This window comes from Brassica napus, chromosome A9 (assembly GCF_020379485.1).
Source record: "Brassica napus cultivar Da-Ae chromosome A9, Da-Ae, whole genome shotgun sequence".
Classification (NCBI taxonomy): Eukaryota; Viridiplantae; Streptophyta; class Magnoliopsida; order Brassicales; family Brassicaceae; genus Brassica; species Brassica napus.
In genome coordinates, this window is record NC_063442.1 from 27,915,412 (window position 1) to 27,921,759 (window position 6,348).

General features: G+C 29.8%; 1 long non-coding RNA gene across 2 annotated transcripts; it reads right to left on the reverse strand.

Annotated features, from left to right (window-relative positions):
• Positions 1-4,342: 4,342 nt before the first annotated feature.
• On the reverse strand, positions 4,343-6,348 carry LOC106351047. Of its 2 annotated transcripts, XR_001271192.3 has the most exons (5): positions 6,147-6,348; positions 5,877-6,061; positions 5,656-5,744; positions 5,347-5,518; positions 4,343-4,895 (listed from the first exon to the last, which is right to left on the reverse strand). It is a non-coding gene; the product is annotated as an uncharacterized LOC106351047 (long non-coding RNA). The 2 variants fall into 2 exon arrangements; XR_001271191.3 differs by having other exon boundaries at positions 5,877-6,347.

The window sequence follows — 6,348 nt, forward strand, 5'->3', positions numbered from 1 at the left end:
AGAAGATGGATTATGCCTTTTAAGCTCATATCAACCAATCGCAGGTTCGTCTTCTGGATTAATACGTGCTGTTCTAAATTGATTCTGCACCGAAGGCATAATCAACACAAAACATAAAATGATTCTGCACCAAAATAAGTCGACATCGTATCTAACGGTTTCAAGTTAATTAGATTTATATGTTATGTTTTTAAATTGATTAAGTTAGGTTAGTTCTTTATTTCTGTCAAGATAACTTAACAGTAGATAATCCTCAATTAAACTCGAAGATAGAAGGCTAAAAACCGCAGAATCATAAAAACAGAAAACATCAACACCACATTGCAAAAAAAAAAACTCAATTATTCAGAAAATACTTATTCTTGGGTTCACCAACCAATAGGAGTGTGTTGTTTTTTATCCGATATATTTTATAAAAAGAAACAAAATATTGTCAAGTTATATTATATTTTTAAAATAAAAGATTAAAAAATAAATAAATAAATAATAGTAATTACAAAAAAAATATTTTTAATGTCGTCAGGAAAAAACTATATCCTAAACCATAAAAGTGAATTAATTAAGAAGGATTAAAATGTTCTTATTTCTTACTTTTTTGAAAGTTTCGTTCTCTGGAAGTTTAGGGTGAAATAAAATGTGAGAACATCATTCATAGCTCCTCACATATTTGAAAACCACCTGCTTACGTTCTCAAATCAAAGATGGAGTTCATAGAACTCGTTTTTGTTTGGTGTCGCAGTTTAGATTTAGGTTGGTAGTGATGCTGGAGGAATGAGTTTAGTTTGTTATATATAGTCCTCAAACTTAAGGTATAGGGACACATTAATTGAATATAAACAAATATTGTGTAAATATGTTTCATTGCTAGATTTCCCAACATTCACACAAGAAATGTTAAGCAAATTGGATAAGTATTATATTATCGTTCCTAACTATGGAAAACAATTAATATTCAATACCGTAACTGACCGTAGACCAATATATACACTTTTGCATCACCATTTATTAAAACAATAACTACTTTTGCATAAATATTGGAGCTAACGTTCGTTTAAATTTATAACACTTTACTTTTTTCAAATATCTATGAAATTTCTTATATCTCTTATATATTTCATATTTATCTTTTGTGATGAAGTAATATATATATTCACTACCTAAAATCCTTGGCTAAATCAAAGCCAAACTATAAACCCATTGAGATAGGTTAAAAAAGTCTATATAACGAACATATAGTTTTGATCTTGAATTTTTGTTCTATGCTTAACATTATAATATGGTTTTCATAAAACTTAATATATATAAATATTTGGAATAAAAAAATTGAATCAAATGTTGCTTTATAAAACTAATAAATGTGTAATAATTATATGATAATATACATTGTAATATATATATATATATATGTTGTTTTACAAAACTATATAAGAAATTCATCCCGTACTGACAAATCATGTTGTGTTTTTATTGGTTACTCTTCATTATATAGCAGATAGAACATTCTGTAAATCATTCGATAAACTGTAGCTTTACAAAAAATATATAAGCAATTTAAATCGGATACACAAATCAGTTTTTTGTTCTTCATGGTTTATCGAGGTTACATATCATAAAAATCATGCAGACCATGGATTCTAAGCACTATGCATCAAAAGAAAATTAATGTGTGTATTTTTCAGATACATGGAACCAGGTTTTTGTTATCAATGAAACTGGAACTGTTTTTCTTCTCGTATATGTCGAAGCTGGTTTACCAAAACCGAATAATAATGACTAGCAACTTCCACGTTTTGTAGGTTTCACTTTATAAAATACTAGGGTCGGCCCGCCCTACGGGCGGGAAGTTAGAAAAAAAACTATTTTATATGAATTTACATTAATTTTATAAAGCATTTTTTTTAAAAAAATTGTAGATTGAAAATGATATTATAAACAATAAAAAATAGAATTTGGATATCATGTTGTTATTTTTAATAAATATTTTTAGACTAAATTAAAATGATAGTAACTTTCATTATTCTATGAAGAAAGAACTAATAAAATAAAATCAATAATGTCCACATACCGTTATGCAATGATCATGCCAGAAATATGTTAAGGAAAATATTATATTATCTAAGCCAAAACAACCTTTTGTTACTGTGAGTACCTTGGTCTGTGCATGTTTTAATTAAAATGTGATAGTTTTCTATTAATGAAAGTCATACTTCAACTTCTCTGCCACTCTTTAAATTGAATACGGTCTATCGTTATTAAATAAGTTTAGAATTTATTAGAGATGTTTTACTATTAATTAAGAAGTTATTAATACTGTGGAAACTTGCGTTATAAATTAACAATATATTTAAATTAAATGATAATATTGCATATACGTATTTTTATAGAATCTATGCTCGTATGTAATAAAGAGCTTATGCTGCAGATGCGTGTAATTATTTGCAAAATATATTTTTGCATTGGTGTATTAATACTTTGAAATAAAACCGTTTACCGTACAAAAGTAATCGTTCAAAATTTTCAAATATCAGAGTGTTCGTTTATTCAAATAGCTAAGTAGGAGTAATATATAATAATATGTTTGCGCTATTGTATGAAAAAAGAAGAAGTTAGGAACACTATTTATCGTGAAATCATGGACCTTAAAAAATAAATTGATGTAAATGGATAAAGCAAATAATTATTCCTATGTTTTTATTTTGCTAAAACATTATTCATATGTTAAATGCTCAGTATATGTATATCAAATTAGTAAATTCAATTTTGCATTCACTACATAAAATTATACATTTTATATGTACTTTCACTAATATACTATAAACCTATTAGTTCATTTAGTTTTTTTTTTTTTGGTTTTTACAGGCTATTTTACACATTCAAATAAATAAAAAAATTTTATTGTATTTTCGACACATGTAAATCCAATTAAAATCATCGTACTCGGTTCTGTTGATTTACATTAATTTGTCATACCGGTATGATCGGATTGAATATCAACAATCACATGAGAGCTTTTTTATGGCGTATTCATAAAACGAAGAACACGACATTATTTGTTTACTAAAATATAAAAGTATAATGTTAAAAGTATTATTTTTAATTTGATCTAAGACCCACACAACAATATTCCCGCATGTTTATGAGTTACACCAAAAGCCCACACAATCTCCAACTCCAACTCCAAGTTAATGAAACGCCATGTTTTAGATGCGGATACGTGCCGGCTTCTTAAGACTCGAATTAGTGACGTGAAACGCCATTGTTTTCATAATTTTTACTATTAAATTCTTATTTTTTAAAAAAAAATTATAATATTGTTTGAGATATCTTAATGGTTGTGACTATAAGAATGATATGTTGTTGATTTATTTTTAAGTGCAGTTAAACAATGTAATTATTGTTCTGATATTTTTAAAATTTAATTTTATGCATGGGTAGATACTCAGGTATCCGATCATGTCTTTTCAGATTATAGGTTTTAGGATCTAGAGATTTAAAATTTATTTTGATATTTATTAGTTTTGGTTCGGGTTCGGTTCAACGGGCTTGGCTACCCATTTAAATTATGTTTATTTTATTGAAACCCAAATATATTTTAAGATATTCAAATTACACAATAAAAGTAATATATATATATATATATATTATAATTATGTATAACTAAATGCATAAAACTATCATGAAAAATGGTTCGTTAGAGTAATTGAGTGGGAAACCATTAAATATTTTAGTGTTTTGATTTTTTTTACTGCGTCAAACATTTTAAACATTTTAAAATGTTTATACATCTCCGAGTATTTTTGAGTATTTTAAATATTTTGGATATAATATTTTAAATTAATTATTATATTTAAATATATAATTATAATTTTAAAAAATTGGGTACCTAAAATATTTTGATTCGTGTGAGATTCAGTTTCAGTTCTTCGAATAAAAATTCCGAAACCATTCCAATATTTTACCATTTTCGTTCGAGTTTGGTAGATATTTTTAGGTGGGATTTTGGATATTTTTCTAATCCCTAGTTTAGTGTATACTTTTTATGTTGTTATTCTCATGACTTATTCTCTTATTTCTTATAATATTATTCCATCGTAAACAAAAATATATTAGTGCGCAAAATATTTTGGTATTAGTATAGATTTACTTTTCCGTTCCGGAGCATTCTGTTTACCATCAATGGAGTATCAACAAACCAATACAAAGGTAAAACACCTCAAAAATGAAATTGTAGTCACTGCACGTATAGAAAACAAAGCATATTTTTGTAGGAAAAAAAGAGTGTCATTTGGTAAAAAAAGTCCTCCATGTTTTGGTATGAGTTTGTGGTCAGAGATTTTTAAGGTTGAAACCAAAATGTGAAATCTTAAATCTCAAACGGATACAAATATTCTTACAACTATGATAAAAAATACGAAAATCAAATCCTGAAATTTGTTGATACCAATGACGCATGCTCTTTTTTTTACACTGAATGATTCCTTTTGATAAATTCAACTGTTTCCATACAAAAAAAAATATAAAGAAAAAACGAATTAGGCAATGGCATAAGGGACATGAAAATGGAAATTCACCCTTAATCCCTTCAGACCATGCTAGTCAAGAGCTTCAGTTAGCAGATGTTATTGTATCCAACTTGGGCCAAACCTTGCAATATAAGATTGGAATCTGTGCTCTCACGTCACACTACCTGCAATGTCCATCGCTACTTTGTTTTTGGATACCAGAGTTTGAGCACATGACCAACTCCGAATGTTACCAAGGTTCCATGAACTTGAATGACACATGCTCTAGTTAAATAGAATAGCGGTGATCCTTAGAATAGTCCCAGATCCATCGTCTCCATGTCACTGGTCGACAAACCATTCCACATTTAACTTTTTAGCGAGTAAAACTATCTGCACAATATCATTGGCCAAAGTGTATTTTGTTAATACATAATAAACTCCAGATGTTTCATATGTTTGGAATTTTGTTATCATGTCAACCAATTTATTTGAGTATGATAAAGGCATAGTCATACTTGTGAATAAAATCAGACCAATGAATTCAAGAAAGCAGCTGAGTTAGAGTAAGACAAAAACTTATAATATTCTCTTTATTATTTCTGTCCGGAAGACAAAAACTTTTGACCAAGATCAAGAGAAATATTTTTCAAGAGACTATCGCTTATGCTTTTTGCGACAATATAGAAGACATGGGGAAAAAAAGAATGAATAAAAAGAATAGCTTTACTTGGAAGAGCAGTAGTAGTAACCTCTGTTCCAAACAACTAAATATTGTAGGAAGTAGATTGATTGTACTGAAGCAATGAAGTAATCGCTCAAAAGGGATGTGATGAAAACTTACAGTTTTAACATCAGTGATGTGAATGAGCAATATGGCTATCACACCAACACTGGGACCAGCAAAGAAAAAGAAACCAAAGCCATGAGCACAGCCAGTGGAAACTACTCTCGATATTCAGTGGTCTTCCAAGATAGTCTGACCGACGAACAGCTTAGATGATTTCATTATATTCCTGCAAAAGCAATTGTTCCCAGAGTATATATACATCTAGTTAACATCTCAATCAGACTGAAAAAATCATCTATATTAATAGAAAAAACAGAATCATCTGTTCCAGAAATCTGATGGAGAGAATTAGATAGACCCAACCTTTATGGGAACAATTGGATGTACAGATGAATATGAACATTTTGGGTCTTGATGGATCATGTGAACCTATAGAGCTACGATCTGGATTCCTGCGAACAACAAAAACCCATAAGAGAAAGAGAGAGAATAGCTGCCAGCCTTCAAATCAGTAAGAAAAATCGATGAATAAGCCATTAAACAAAAGGTAAACAGAAACACAGGTAGAAGGCTATTTTCGGAACCTGTTCATCTCGGTTGTACAATCAATCAAGCAGAAGAGACCGAACATCAGCATGCAATGCCTGTCTGAGAAAAACGTTCACAGAGGCTGCAGTAGGAGGCTTATCATCGATCAGAGCAGAATCCTTATTACTCTCTTCACTTTTAATCTTCTCTCTGGCTATTCAACGGATGAACACTTGCGGGACTTCAAATCGGAGAAGAACACTATATAAGAGAGATGAGTAGAAGGGAGATGAAGAGAGGATGATTTCCAGAAGAGAAATACTGACATATTTATACCCGAAATCCCACAGCCTCGCCGACGCAATAACACATTGAAGAACTTGTAGTGGGCATCTGAATTAATGAGATTTATCACGGAAAAAAGCCATAACACATTCCGTTCCAGAAGACGTGAAGAAGATCAGAAGTCACCGAGGCTGGCAACGTCTATCGGGCCGGGAACAACAAACCTATAGCCCAATACACGAC